This window comes from Ursus maritimus, unplaced genomic scaffold, assembly GCF_017311325.1.
Source record: "Ursus maritimus isolate PB19 unplaced genomic scaffold, ASM1731132v1 scaffold_20, whole genome shotgun sequence".
NCBI classification, from domain to species: domain Eukaryota; kingdom Metazoa; phylum Chordata; class Mammalia; order Carnivora; family Ursidae; genus Ursus; species Ursus maritimus.
Genome location: NW_024424453.1, coordinates 39,723,653 through 39,740,136, shown reverse-complemented (window position 1 = coordinate 39,740,136; position 16,484 = coordinate 39,723,653). Strand labels below are relative to the sequence as shown.

The 16,484-nt window shown below is 39.8% G+C and overlaps 1 protein-coding gene across 4 annotated transcripts in view; it reads left to right on the top strand.

Moving 5' to 3' along the window:
• The window catches only part of THRB (thyroid hormone receptor beta), a 369,571-nt gene that overhangs the window by 55,090 nt on the left and 297,997 nt on the right, over nucleotides 1-16,484 (top strand). The gene's annotated exons all lie outside the window — the stretch shown is intronic.

Here is a 16,484-nt window from a genome sequence, read left to right as displayed (position 1 = left end):
AGATGTTCTACTTGTCATGAGCACCTGGCTGATCACCAGCCGTGTAAGGTGGCTTGTAGGAGGCGAGGAGGAAGAGCTTGGTGTGGGGAAAAGAGGCCTGGTTTGGGGTAGAGATGGAGGTACTCAGTTCCTGACTCTGGAATTCGGCTGGACAGCTGTGTGACCTTCAAGTCACTTAACCTTTCTTTATCTCATTCCCTCATGTATGAAACGACTGGAATGGGCTTGCCCTACCTGACAGGCTCATGAAGACCGAGTGAGATAGGGCATCCCACAAAAGTATAAAGCCCTCAAAAAGCATGAGACATTATTCAGATACCGTTTTGAAATGCAATACTGCTCATTAGGAGCTTGCAAAGTAGTAGGAGAGCTCAGTACAAATACATACAGAAACTATTTAGGATGGAGATGACCCATGTCACCAGGGAGGGACAAAGTTGTACAGGAGTTCAGAGGAGGGTGAACCCATTTGTTCTTTGGGCCCAAACATATGTTCATCTTCTTCCTTGTATTTCCTCTCTGGCTTGGGACTTGTAAATGGCAGGGCGCTTGCATAAAAACAGGGAAGTAACAAAAATCTTAATGGAGCAAAGAGCCTAGTGTCTGTCTGTCTCTCTCTCTCTATATATATGTGTGGTTGAAGCAGGGACTAAATAATCTCTTCAGAATCAATCCTTGGCAATGAGACTTAAGAGTGTCTGTTTTCCAATGGATTTTACTACATCAGCCAGATCTGAGAGCTGGAGATGTTTCCATATATATCTGTTTTTTAAGCAGTGATTGGCTGATTCTTTTGTCATAATGCCAGCAGGTCTACATTATTATTACTATATGTATGGTGCCCAGAGCAATTAGAGCAGCTGGACAGACATAGTCACACGTAGGTGATCTTCCAGGCCACCCAACCTGCTCACGACAGAGGCTCTGAGCATAGCCCTGCAACCTCAGGATCACGGCGCACAGGCAGAGCCAGAACGCTGAGATGTACGGGGCTGTCCGGACAACCTGAATGGTTATTGCTTTTGACAGCCAGGCTCAGAGTGAACCTTCAGAAATGAATATATATAGGGGCGCCTGGGTGGTTCAGTCGGTTGAGTGTCCGACTCTTGGTTTTGGCTCAGGTCATGATCTCAGGGTCATGAGATCGAGCCCCACATCTGGCTTCACACTCAGTGGGAGTCTGCTGGAGATTCTCTCTCTCTCCCTCTGCCTTACCCCTGCTCACTCTTGCTGTCTCTCTCTCTCTCTCTCAAATGGATAGATAAATCTTTAAAAAAAGGAAATGAATATATATACATATATAATATATATATGTATATATATAATATATATATATATATAGAAACCTGACTTTTGAGTTCTGTCTTAGTCAAGTCATGGATCACAGCTTGTCCTGTTGGCTGCTGTGTGTTTATAAGCCGTCCTGTCCTGAAGTCCAGACAGAGAACCTGGAGTGGTGCTTCTATAGTCCCTACACCCCCCACAGTGTCAGGCTGTCCTTGTTGTGACTCAGTCTCCTGCCATTATCCTTTCTTCTATTCTTATTTGTTCTTAGAAAAGTGGTAGTTCTTTTTGATCTCCTTTGCATATTCCTTGCTGTGGGAAAGCATAGTCCCCTGTACTCACTCCCAGATACATGCCAACATTGTGATTCCAATATTATTTCTTACTCTTCTTTTCCCTCAGACGGGGATCCTATTGTTTTCTGACTCACCCTGGGGTCTGTCTAATCCCTTTCTCAGTACACAAGTGTCATTTCTTATTCTCTTCCTGTCCTTGTTTTCTCCCACCACTACTTTTAAGGGCACATTTAATGATTATTATGTGTATACTCATTTATGTAGTTCTTTGATTTCTCTAGTCACTTAAGCTGCAATTAATTTCTACTTCTGTGAAAGAGAATTAATTATACTGAGGCCTAATCGTCAGTTCTTCCTAAACAGTTTGGAGGGGCTGAGGAGGAGGAGACCAGCAGGAGCAGCAACGTGTATGCACAGTACTGCGTGCTTTGCTGCCATTCCTGGGCCCACGTTACTCATTGTTTCCTATCTTGTTTTTTCAATACTTGGGGGACCCATACGTTTTAAGTTCTTGAGTGGTTGTGGCTAGGGCTGGGCTCTGCATTTGTCTGGCCTCAGAATATGGGAGGCCCTCATTCCCCTTGGCTCCCTGCTGCAAATACACCAAGCTCATATTGTGTGCAAGGCCTATGCTAGATATTTAGAGTTGTCAAGTTATGGAGAGAGGAGACGTTCATGTCCACAGGGGCAAGCACGTCTTGGGGTTTTGGTGTGGCTCTGTGCTACCTATGTCATCTATAGGTATAGATGTCTGTACCCTATGTCTGTCCTTCGTCGCAGGGACCTCATTCCTGCACTTGGCACAGCTGGCTAGTGCCCTGCTCATTTCTCTGCATTTGCTTCCTTTGAGCTGCCTATTTATCTCCTCCTCTGTCCCTCTGCCCACACCTATCCTGTCTCCTTTGCCCCACTTTGACTAAATGGCTTTAAGATTTTCTAGCATTCTGATCGTCTCTTCACCTTTCATCTACCCAGTGTGTTAAGTTAACTGTTTCTAGTCCCAAACTTTGTTCTCTTCCTCCCCTTTGCTTCCAATGACACCAGGCACCTAATCAGCCAAGCTGGAAACCTCCAGGTCACTACCGACCTCTTCTCCCCGCCATCCAGATGGTTTTCAGTGAAAGGCTGCCCCCGTGCATCCCCATCCCACAGCCCCTATCCCAGGCCTATACTATTCCAACATCTTAGCTACATTATCTTGTTTTATTTATTTATTTTTTCTAAAAACCAAATCTGAATATGCCACTCCCCTGGCAATGGGTGTCTCTTTGGTTGCTGAACTTTAATACAATAAAACTCAGATGCACAGCGTCACATACACAGCCCTACACTGGCAGCCCTTGGCCTCCTCCCCTGCTGTTGTCTGTTCCTCCCCACTATGTGCCAGACACACTAACTTCTCACTATTTTTAGAGGATGCTTTTCTGCCTTTTCCAGATACCATCTTTTCTTCCCCAAAATGTCCTCGTTTTCTCTAGCTGGCAAAGATCTCTTCTTCTTTCAAAACCACCTTGTAAAGTTTTCTGGATTTTCTCATGTTGAAGTTCCTTTGTGTGTCAGCTGAGTGTTGTCCGTGTCTCTATCATGACATCTAACCCCACACTGAGGGTTTAAAAAAAAAAAAAAAGAACTCTTTGCATTTGCAGAATAATTTATAGATGACAAAACTTTTTCACAGATGTTCTCTCCATGGTGAGTTGGAAAAAGCAGAGATATGAGAGGGAGGTTGTGTTCAACAGCACTTTGGTGTCTGTTCTATTTTGGTCATTTTTGATCCCCGGGTACTGTTATCTACACCTTTAGCAACAAGGAAAGTGTGTCAAACGTCCTGCCACTTAGGAGGATAAGAGCCTGGGCAGAGCACTTGGGAAGGATGGCCAGCCAACCTGTTCTTGAAAGTGATAGTCTTGAATTAATGACAGAAGGACCAAGGGGACATCTATAAGGACTCTTAGAGCTAGGATTTTTTTGCTAAGAACATTCTTTGTAAAACATTGAACTTCGAAGCATATATTTAAGCCAAGAATGGCTTGACCTCCTTTCGTCTTCCTTTTTGTTTTGATCACAGAATTAGGCTTGCCTGGTTAATCAGTGCCCAAAGCAAAGATAACCTAGGGGCAGTTGGCACTAGATAATTCAGACACTAGCTACAGGTTAAACCGGAAGAGAGGGAGGGGCTAGACTCAGAAAGCAGGTACTGGCTACCTTAGTAAGCATATAGTCATTGAATTTTAGAGCTTGAGGGATCTAGCCTCTGATTATAGCTGAGGAATGAGGCCTGGGGAGTCAAGCACCTGTCAGGACCCTCAGCATTAATGGCTGTGAGCTATCTCCTATCCAGAATCCTTTCCCCACCTCATTAATACATGCAAAGGTACGAAAATGGCCTGTGAGGGAAAATAATGGGGGGCACACTGATACAGTTGCTTATGAAATGGAGCCTTCATTTTGGGTAAAATAGGTGGACGATTACTTTAATAGAAGCCAAGAACTTTTTACTGGGTTATCTCATTTGTGATCCTCACAAAAATCCTGTGAGATGGTGTATTTGTTTCCTGTTGCTCTTGTAACAAATTACCACAAGCTTTGTGGCTCAAAGCAGCACGAATGGGTAATCTCACAGTTCTGCAGGTCAGAATTCAGACATTAGTTCCAGAGGGCTAAAGTCAAGGGATCTGCATACCTGGTTCTTTCCAGAGGCTCTCAAGGGAGGATTCACTTCCTTGCCTTTTCCAGTGTGTAGGGGCTGCCTGTTTCCTTGGCCTGTGGTTCCTTCCTCCGTCTTCAAGGCATGTCCTGCAATCTCTTATTTCCTCATCACCTAACCCTCTCCTCTGCCTCTGATTCTTCTTCATCCCACTTACAAGGTCCTATGTGATTGTACTGGGTCCACCAAATAATACAGCATAATCTCTTCATTATGAACTCCTTCAGCAAATTTGCAAAGTCCCTTTTGTCATATGAGGTAACATTCACAGGTTCTAGTGAGTGGGACATGGACACACTTACTCAGCCTACCATGGAGAGGTTCTATTCTACAGTTGGGGAAACTGAGGCTCGGAGAGGTGAAGAAACTTTCATAGTTCGGTAGTTACTGAGGAGGGGTCATTCATTCTTACCACTATCTCTGGAACTGAGTTAGAAGAAATAAGAAACAAATGACGAAACTGATTTCAAGGTAGGTATGACATAGTGGTATTACATTTTCAAGACCAAAAAATACTAAACCTGTGGTCTGAATTATAAAAAATAATCCATTATAAGAAAAACAAAGATTCTATAAACTTTTTTTTTTGAAGGGTAACATTCTTTAACAGCACTAGGTAATTCTTGGACTATAACAGGCCACCATCCAGAGTTAGTCATCGTGTTAGCTGCTGTGAGCTGATATTTTAATTTTCAAAGCTTAAATCAGCTTCAATACATTTCTATCCATTGGTAGTGGGTGGCCACTCTATATGCAGAATAAAGCTAAAATTTTTTAAACCTGACAGCATTTCTTTTTAATTTTTGAAGTCAGCTATCGTATTTCTCCTAATCTCTCTCTTCTCTCAGTTGAGTATCTCAAATTCAGATTGAGATAGCCATTCAGATGAGGTGGATTTTTGACATCCCAGTGTCTACACTGACTCCCCCTAGAAGCTCTCTAGTATTTACTTCTCATAAAATATGGTTCCAAGGATTGATCGTGATATTGCAGCTATAGTTCAATAGTTTTGAATACAGTTGAATGTTCCCCTCCCTAAATTGGTAAGTGTACCTCTGTAACCTTACGTTACTAACCGAATTAATGGAAAGTTGGCAAGACCAGCCCATTTCCAGAAAGAAACTAATTTCAAGCTGTAGCATGATTGATAACCCACTTGAAGTCCAGAGAAAGAAGCAAAATACTTCTTTACATCTCGATCATCTGTCAGTGCCGCATACTCAGCTTTAATGGGCTTAAGAAGACCTGCCACCCTTGGTTGGTCTTTCTTTCTCTCTCCTTGATGTATTTTATTTACAAATATATTTATATATTATAGCATATAGGTAAGTTATGAAACTTAATAATGAAATAAATCTTTCATGAAATCAATGCCCAGCTTAGGAAGTAGGACATTACAATATGGTTGATATTGAACATCTAGCGTTCTTCGCTGGTCCTATCTCCAGGCTCTCTCCACTGAGGTGCACTCTTATAAATTTTATATTTCTCAGTAAGGTTTTTTTTTTGGTTTTATTACATGTGTGTAAAATAATATGTATTTTAAAATTGTGTTTGAATGTGGACTTTATAAAAATAGTTGCGTGCCATGTATACTTTCCTGAAACTTGCTTTTTCTTTCCTAATTGTATTTCTAAGATTTATCCATCCAGGATAAAAAGCTAGAATTTGTTCCTTTACCCCTGTTGTATGATACTGTGTTGTGCGAATATACCACTTTATTTATTTGCTTGTCTATGGATGTACTTTAAGGTTATTTACTGTTTTGGAGTTTATTTTCAGTATTTTGCTATTACAAACAATGCTATTATGAATTTTCTTGCACATTGTCTTCTAGTACATGTGAATAAGAGTTTCTCTAGGAATGGGATTGCTGGGTCAGAAAATAAACTCATTTTTTGCTAGGTGATTCAAATTATTTTTCAAAGTGGTTGAACCAGTTAAAGCTCCCTTCAGCAGTATGAGTTCTTGTTGCTCCGTATCCTTAACATTTGGTAACATCAGGCTTTTAAATTTCACCCATCTAAATGTATCTCTTTGGGGTCTGAAAAAACATCGCCTTGATTTCAAATGAAGTTGAACGTCTTTTCATATGTTTATTTATCATCGATGCTTCCTTTTTGGTGAAATAATGTTCCTATCTTCCCCCAGTTCTCTCTTAATTCATACTAGTTAATAGGTTTGTGTATTTGTGTAGAGAGAGAGGGAGAGAAAACACTAATCCTTTGTATGGTTTGGGTGTTTCAAAGCACTTCTCCCAACCTGTGGCTTGCCATTTCACTTTGTGGTATCTTTTAATGAACAGAAGTTCTTTTTTTTTTTTTTTTAAGATTTTATTTTTAAGTAATATCTACACTCAACGTGAGGTTCAAACTCACAACCCCAAGATCAAGAGTTGCACGCTCCTTCAACTGATCCGGCGAGGTGCCCCTGAACAGACATTCTTAATTTTAATGTAGTCAAATGTATCAATCTCTTGTTTTATGACTAGTAATTTTAAAATTTTACCTTAGAAATCTTTCCCTCCCTATTCTATATTTATTCCTACTGGTTTTAAAATGTTATCTTTACATGTAAGTCTACATTTCATCTGGAACAGATTTTTGTGTTCCACACCATGAGATAGGGATCCAGTTTCATTTTTCTCACAGAAAAAACATTTGCACTAGCATAATTTGTTGAGTTGTCCACAGTTTCCTCTTTGATCTTCAATGTCAAGGCTTTCATAAATTAAAATTTTCATTCAAGTGATACTGCTTTTGGTCTTTCTGTCTAGTTCATTGTACAATTTGTCTGTTTCTGTGTCAATACCTCATGTTTGCTTTCTTTTCCTTCCTTCATTTTCCATTCTTCTGCCTTCCTCTAAGGATCCTGGATCTTTCCTTCCATAATTCGCTTATGTCCAAGGTCAGCCAGTTTCACAGGAACATCCGGTTAGACTCCCTAGTGGATCAATAACAAAACAAACAGGGCCGTCTCTTGTTTGTGGTGATTTCCTCTCACAGCACATGTCAGTACATTAGGAAGTCCCCATCCCCACCCCCACCAGGAAGACCATGGGAATGAAAGGGACAAAGAATACGTTCAGTTACTCTTTCTCTATGATCTCACTGCAGTTTTTTTTAAATATTTGCCACCATATCACTCTGATCCATTTTTTTTTTCTTCTAAACTACTGTCATTCATGTCCCTCAACCCTGTACCCTGCACTTCCTAATTGTTTTTATATTAAATGTATACTTTAGGGATGCCTGTTTGCTCAGTCGGTTAAGCGTCTGCCTTCAGCTCAGGTCATGATCCCAGGGTCCTGGGATCCAGCCCTGAGTCAGGCTCCCTGCTCAGCAGGGAGTCTGTTTCTCCTTCTCCCTCTGCCCCTTCCCCTGCTTGTGCACACACACACTCTCTCCCTCTGATAAATAAATAAAAATCTTAAAAAAATAAAACCAAAAAAAATGTATATTTTATATTTTGCACTGTAAATGTTATCTGATTTGTTTTGATCCATTTGTTCGGATTAGTTTTGAAACATGGTTATATTATCTCCACTGTCCATAACCATTTAACCGTGATGATAATCCTCTCTCACTTCATCCAAAATCAATGTAATAACAATTGACAGGAGAGAGCTCACTGCCATAATTCTGTGTATCATCTCCTCAACTGGCATTTATTAATTAACAATTGTTCAACTCAACTATTCATTTTTTTGTGATTTAGGTCATATTCTACCACCATACCCCACAATATCTTACAAGACTTTGTCAAGCATCTTACGGAAATAGGCATATGATGATATACCTTGATATATAAGTATACATAATATAATTTAGCATTTCTTTTTTTTTTTTTTAAGATTTTGTTTATTTATTTGACAGAGATAGAGACAGGCAGTGAGAGAGGGAACACAAGCAGGGGGAGTGGGAGAGGGAGAAGCAGGTTCATAGTGGAGGAGCCTGATGTGGGGCTCGATCCCATAACGCCGGGGTCACGCCCTGAGCCGAAGGCAGACGCTTAACCGCTGTGCCACCCAGGCGCCCCTAGCATTTCATATATGCTGTATTACATCTCAAGTATCACATGTCAGGTGTTTATGTCTCCTCCCCAACACATGCTACTCTTTATTGATTACCTCATCATTTTTCGATAGTATTCACAAGCCATGTATTTAAATTTAAACTGAGGTTTTTATGGATATGATATTGTTTTCCATGCCCACCTCTCCCTTCACTGCCCTCAGCTCCTTCTTTTGATAATCAGGGCAAAATTTACTTTTCTCACATCAAAAAAGAAAAATAAATGTTTATTTTGTGCTTGCTTGTTTGTTTCTCTCCATTGCTTCCGAATATCTAATGCCCCTGCGCCTAGTGACTTGAACACAATTGTGTGCTGTCAATTTTCTCATTGTTTTTTTCAGTTTACTGCTGAAATTAACCACTTAAGGTCTCTTCTTTGCAATTAAAAAAGCATTCTTTTTGATGAAGTTACAAAAACAACAGGGAGAAGGATTGTTTTTCTTCCTCTTTGTTATATGCTAACATTGCACCCTTTGGCTCAAGCCCTGAGTCTAGCCCTTCCTTATTCTTCTTGCCCTGAATGTAACTGAAAGTGCATTTTTACATATTGAGCATTTTCTTTGCAAGCTTCAGCTCATCTTTGACTTCAGCTTTGTTGATGTTATTCTGACATCTGGTCATGCTGTTCACAACCAAATTGGGCTAGGAAAGGTAAAAGAAAGCTTGTCAAGACCTAGTGAAGCTAACCTTAAACAGACACCAGTATTGCTGGGGCCTTTGGCAATTACTCCTACTGAGCACTTATTCCCAAAAGGGAATCCGTGGCTACGAGATATGTTTGAGCTGGAGACACATGTGAACTCTGTATGTGATGCTGTTACCATAGACAAAGAGCGTTCTTTACAATATCTAAAGGATGGTTCTGAAATAACATCTGTGCCTGAGAATAGCAGTATTGGCCATTGTGTTCATCTTCCGCACTTAGCCCAATGCCAAGCACATAGTTCTCAGTAAAAATTTGGTTATCGACAGAATGAGAACAATATGTATAGGAGGAGAGAAAAAAAAAAGATTATTCCCTTCCAGTCACCTGAGGGCCTTAAGTTGAGAATATGGATTTAATTTTTCATATTGTCTTGGGGCCGATTTGACATTTTTCACTTTAAGGTTCTGACCACTTCGATCTACAGGGAAATATTAGTGTAAATATTGTGTATACTTCTTGGAAAATGCACTGCTTCAACAGATTAAAGACATATAAGCTAGAGCAAGCGTGCAAATCTTTCCTGTTTGAGCTGAAAGGAAAGGAAGCAAAGGAAGAAATTAATGGAAATTTTCAAATCTTTGTCTTTTCCTGATATTCCTGATAAAAGGAGTGTCAACGAGGAAGAAGACCTACCAAGTGTTCTTGGTTAGAGGTATTGTAATACTGATGATTAACTCCAAACATTTTGGAAAGGCATTTAGTATGTTCTCTTGAATGTGAGTCATTAAGATTGTTTTAGTACTCTAAGTTATACTCTGAGTTTACAGAAAGGTTAAAATTATATGTTTGTGTTTGTGTGTGTGTGTAGATTGATGGAGAGAGACAGACTGAGAGAGACAGAGAAAGAGAGAAAGAACCCTTTTTTCCTAGGGCTCAATGATTCAGTATGTGATGCAGCACAGGGCTTCGCAGAAATTGACTTGGATAACTCCTGGTGTTGTATGTAGTAATCTCCAAGTTTGCTTAAATCTTTTGGACCTAGGCGTGGCATAAGCGATCAATTAATAATCAGTTCTTTACTTATTTGTGTTGATTCTCTCACTATTCACACTTGCTAAACATTCATTCAAACTGAGACCCTTTTTTGGTTATAAAAAGTATGCAATGATATGAGCTATGTTAACTGGTTACTAGCTGGGAAGGTTTTCCTCAGTCACAGATCCAACTTCAGTGCAGGGTTTGCTATTTTTAATCACAGAACTTAGGAGTTTAATTCAGTTAAAAAGGGAGGAAGTTGTCAAGGGAGGGTTGCAAAAAGTTCATGCTAAATTTGCTTAGATCCAGACTGTGTTCATTAATATTTATACATCTATGGTTGGGAAGGGGCGATTATGCTTCTTTAAAAACACTGGGTATTCATTTTCCATGTATCGCGTAGCCTTCTGATTAGGGAAGGTGGGTTTTCATTGTACGATCAATGGAGATACAGATGGAAACCATCTGGCGCCTCATCCCCTTTTTGTCAAAAACCTTGTCTTGTCTCTCACATGTCAATGATGAATGGAAGGATTTCAATCTCTAGCTGAACAATGCAGTTTGAATCCCTCAGCTAGCCAAGGGGTTTTTGGCAAGCATCGACGGGCTTAATATTTTAAAGAAACCAGCAATCATTTTAATTCATTAGTTGAGGCCTGTTGTTCTAGGCAGTGTTTTTGATTTGTATTTTGGGCATTGGCTTTGTTTTTGATTCACAAGCGTATTCCATATGGGTGTATTTTCTTTTACACAGTGTAAATCATAGGGACGAAAGTGGGAGTTGTATCTGATAAGATGACCAAAGTGCTGAGAGTTTCTTTTAATCATTTTCTGTATTAATTATGATTCATATTAAGAGTTCGGACCAAAATGTCCTTGTTAGCTGGTACGGAGCATACACCAGAACACGGAATTTAGCTAAGCCAACTATAGATGATGAGTCTGAAAATGAGTGCAGCGCTCTGCTTTGTGCGAGGAAACTTGGCATCGACCTGTGTCTTAGAGCATCTTGGGTGCAGCACTTTTCTGGTTTGTCTGTCTGCTGGGGGTGAGCTCCTGGGTGGAAGCAAAGCGATAGACCCACATTGGTTAGCTTTGACAGTCATACTCCAGCTAACGGAAAAACAGACTGGTTTCCCTGTACTCTGCACTTAGTAGAAAGAGGTGAATCACCAAAAAGCAGGTGAATGCCAGAGCCTTATTCAGAAACTCATTTCTGAGTACATCCTGGGGTTGGTAGAGATTCAGCCCAACTCTTTATACCTGCCAAGACCGTGGGGGCCTCTATGGAGGGTATAGGTCCCACCGCTGACATTTGCGTGGGGCTCTAGTTAGGAGAGTACAGAACATGGAACATGCATATATATATAATAAGCATGTTTATAATATATATATATAATATATATATTATAACGATAATGATTATGCTGTTAATACATAGTGCTTACTACCTGTCAGACACTGTTTTAAATACGCCGTATGTCTTTACTCGTTTAATCCTTACAACCACTCTAATAGGTGAATTCTGTTTTTATCCTCATTTTACAAATAAGGAAACTGAAGCCCGGAGGGATTAAGAACTTGCTCAAGTCCCATAGCTGTTAAATGGAAGGGATTCAAATCCAGAGAGTTAGGCTCTGAAATCTGTGTGCTATACCATTTTGTGTATTGTTTCTCACAGTAACCTCTTAAGGAAGAGGTCATTTGTGTTATTTATGTTATAAGGATGTGGAAACGAAGGCGCTTAGATGTTATTTGCCTCACTCCAGGTCAAACAACTGGCAGCCTGTGAAGCCAGGACCCAGGCTTTCTGAATCTCATTCTCTTTACACAATGCAAAATTCAGAACAAATGCCCTGCCACACCAAAAAGTCCTCAATCATTAGAGGACTAAATTTTGTTCAGGATAGTGCAGTCATTGGAAAGGGAAATATACTGATTCTTTAGAGATTTTCAATACTGTAATCCAACCAAATTGTTTATAGTTTATTTTTTATTAAAAAGAAATTGAAATTAACTCCTTCTGATGTTACTCAACTGAGTCCTTGCTATATATATATATATATAGAGAGAGAGAGAGAGAGAGAGAGAGAGAATGGTGTTGGTGAAAGTAATACATAATATATAAGGAGCTTTTACATTTTGATAGGAAAAAATCTGAATACTCACATTTTTAAAAAATGGACAAAGAATGAGAATAAATACAAATGGGCTACAATTTTTTTAATGCAAAAAGATTTAACCTCATTAAAGAAGAATGATATGAACCCATCCTGGTACTCAAGGGACAAAGATTAAATAAAATGGTAATATATAGCATTCTCATATACTGAAAGGGAATTGGCCCTCTCTTCTGCTACTAAGGGTATAGGCTTTTTTTTTTTAAGACTTATTTATTTATTTGAGAGAGAGAGAAAACAAGTTGGGGGGAGGGGCAGAGGGAGAGGAAGAGAGAAAATCTCTGGCAGACGCTGCGCTGAGTGACCCTGAGATCACAACCTGAGCCAAAATCAAGAGTCCAACACTTAATTAATTGTGCCACCCAGATGCCCCAAGGGTGTAGGTTTTTAAAAGAACAATTTGTCAGTGTGTATCAAAACCCTTAATGTTTATACTTTGATCTATCAGGACCACATCTAGGAACTGATCCCACGAATGGCATCACGGGTATGTGAACAAAGATTTTCTTTTTTAATAATTGAGAAAAACACCATTTATAAAAGCAAAAATCTGAAACAACAGGTTTGATTAAATACAGGCAAATTCATATGATGGAATATAAGGCAACTCTGAAAATATGATGTCTGAAATATTTAATAGAATATTAAGATATAAAAGATGTGATGGGTAAAAAGAAGGGTAAGACACTTATAAAACAATACATAGAAAATGACTTTATAGCACAATGTTCATGATTGTATTTCAAGGTAGTAGTGTAGTTTGTTGTGCTTTATTTTTTTAGTTTTTACTTAAATTCCAGTTAGTTAACATGCACTGCAGTATTAGTTTCAAGGGTAAGTGGTGTAGTTTATTTTTTTCTTTCTGCTTTTCTTTTCTAGTCTAACACTATAAATGTGAATTATAGACTCAGAAATAAAACAATTCATTTTAATATTTTGAGTTGCGCTACTACATTTTACAACCCTGTAAAAAAAACAAACAAGATCGTCTGACAAGTGGAAGAGGAATTCGATTTGTGACAATTAGATATTGAGGAACAATGAAGGGACAGAGTCATTAGCCCTTTTAATTCAGTGGTTCTCAAACAGTTGCCTGTGGCAAAATCTTTTGGAGGCTGGGCCCCACCCCTATACTTTGTGATTCAGTAGGTGTGAATGAGGCCTGAGAATTTCCATTTCCCAGAAGTGTCCTAGATATTGCGGATGCTGCTTATTGAGGGACCCCACTTTGAGAACTACTGACATAGAGCCTTAGGATGATTTTGCCACTTGCCCAAGGTTATTGACTAGTGGTGGTTGGAATTCAAACCCAAGGCTGATTCCAAAGCCTAAATTGTTTCAACCATGTTTTCAACCTTAGGTGAACATTAGAATCATCTAGAGAACATTAAAAATAAATCCTGGTGCGTGGTGTCTACCCTAGAACAGTCGGGTTAAATTTCTAGGGGTTAGAGTGGAAGGATTCTAAGTTCTTCCAGTGGTCAGCCATGGTTGAGAACCACTGCTCAACACCACTTTCAAGCCACCATCTTGATACTATATTAATTTCCGAATTTAAAAAGCTGAAGCCCTCTGTCTTAAACTAACTGAACTATAAATACTTTGAAAATCCTGAGTAACGTGGGGCGCCTGGGTGGCACAGCGGTTAAGCGTCTGCCTTCGGCTCAGGGCGTGATCCCAGCGTTACGGGATCGAGCCCCACGTCAGGCTCCTCCACTATGAGCCTGCTTCTTCCTCTCCCACTCCCCCTGCTTGTGTTCCCTCTCTCGCTGGCTGTCTCTATCTCTGTCGAATAAATAAATAAAATCTTTTAAAAAAAAAAAAAGAAAATCCTTAGTAACAAAGCAGGCAGTTTTAGTAAAATGATTCTCCATTGACATGCTAGACTATCCCTGGAAAGCACTTTTACAAAATTTCTTTATTTAAATATTTTGTCTTCTGCTGGATTGAAACAGAGAACTTTCCTTCAAGAATCTTTTGTTATGAGGTAAATAAAGGCTTTCTTCGAGTAGGTCATATGTACCTAGGTATTCATTTTTTCTTTTAGGATGAAACGAGATTCAATAAACAGCTTGCCATAACAAGCATTAATTAACATAAAATTACCCATAATCATGCATGATGCACTACACTAGATACAATATGCAGACGGTTATATAAGCACGGTGACTTAGCTCCTTCAAATTGCTCAGTACCAACCTAGTATTTCATATCTGCCTTACATACAAAGCAATAGTCTGACACATAAATGAACATTGATATTTATGCCACATGAAGGTCAGGAATGAATGTTGAAGTGGATTAAGTTGCCAGCTTCCGAACAAGTTGTGTTCCAAATGTGCATCAAAGATTACTTCTGGGGAATGCAGAATTTATTTTGCTATGGAAATAATGGTTGTTAGGTCTCCCTTTTCAAAAATCCCAAAGCTAAGGCATTGGGAGCCAGGCAAAACCAGTAGCAAAGAAATTTTTTCTCACCAATCCTTTCTTTCCCTCCTAAATGTTCTCCTTTCTGCTCCACATCACCCTTCGTGAGCTATTTCAGCTACGTATTGTTGTATGACAAACTACCCACAACTCAGTGTCTTCAAATAACAGTGATTTACTCTTTCTCACAATTCTATGGGTCAGGACTTCAGAGGGAGTTGAGTGGGCAGTTTTTTCTCCCTTTGACATTGGTTGGGGGTCAATCATTCAGCCTGGTTCAGTATGACTGGGCTGGGCTAGAAATGCCAAGGAGGTTTTACTCAGTTATCAGGCGACCTAGTGCTTCTCATGTGACTTCTCCTCGTAGCTCATTTGTGCTTTCTCACAGTGTGGTGGTTTGCGGGTAGTCAGGCCTCTCACATGGAAGCTGGTTTCCAAGAGGGAAGAAGAAAAAGCCTCCAATCCTCTTAAGTCTAGGGCTAGGAAGTCCCAGGAGCCGGCATACCACTTCTTCCGCATTACAAGTTACAAGGTTACCCCAAAATTCAAAGGGAGGGGAAACTGACCCTACCTGTTCAAAGGGTAGGAGTGGGCATGTGCATATGGGGAAGGAAAAGAATGATGGTGGCCATCTCAGAGACCACTCCTTCACCATTGGATCCTGGAGGAGGTTGAGATGTGAGGCCCTAACTCTTCCAAGGAGAACCCACCAATATGGTTATGTCCCAAAAGTAAGTTCAATGGAGGCCTGAGAGGTAAAAATTCTTCAGCAGCAGCTAAAAGGATGGCGAACTCATGCGCATCCCTCTTTTAGCTCCCATTTTGTCATAAAAAAGTCAAAAATACAAGTTTGCATCTGGGGAGGAAATTGAGGAGAGTGGCTGTATCAGGATTAGTTTCAGCTGCAAGTATCAAAAACCCAAAATAACAGTGCAGTAAAAAGAAGTTTGTTTCTCGCATAAAGTTTGAAGGCAAGCAGTGGAGGGCTGGCACGTGTGCTTCCATCTCACTGTGCCACCTCCAAAACAGGGTTGGAAAATGACAGTTCTTCCAGAATCACTGCACAGATAAAATATATATCCCATCCCGAGTTCAAATTATCACAATTTTTCACTCATGAGTCTTTGGGCAATTATCCATCCATGTCACCAAGTTTCCTAAATGTCAACTTTTTATGAACATTTTGACAGCGGTCTGTGTGATTATAAATTACAGAGAGAATTTCAAGCTTCATAACACTGGCCAAGGCCCCCAAATTTACTTAAATGTGAAATGAGTTATTTACTACCTTGTTCCATTTCTTCCTTTTTCAAAACCCACACGAAATTATTGTTATGATCATTGTCAGTTGAAGCAGTAAAACAATTATACTCAGGAATAGAAGAGACAGACACATAAATGCTGCTTTAACCATATTTTTGTTGATGGGGGCAGAAGGAGCACTGGATTCGAAACCAAACAAGCAGGAGTCTTCAGATAATTCAAGAAGCAGGAATCTTCACGCAAATCACTAAATGTCTTGCAAGCTCAGTTACAAGAACCTGTAAAATGTAGATGGTACTACGTGGACAGTGTGTAGAGAAGGAGTTGGAAAAGTAATGGAAAACAAAACAACTCTACGAACTTTAGATATTTTACTTTCATACATTTTATTAAGAGCCTCATCATCATTTTTGGTTATAATTCACTGGGCTTCATTCTGAATTGCCCATTAAAATCATTAAGGTTGTAAATTCTGCTCGTTTTTGCTCTGTGGCATGGGTGCTGGGGCAGGGCTCTGAGGAGCCCTTGCTGTGGAAATTATCATAAATATGACTCTACTGGATCAGCAAAGCC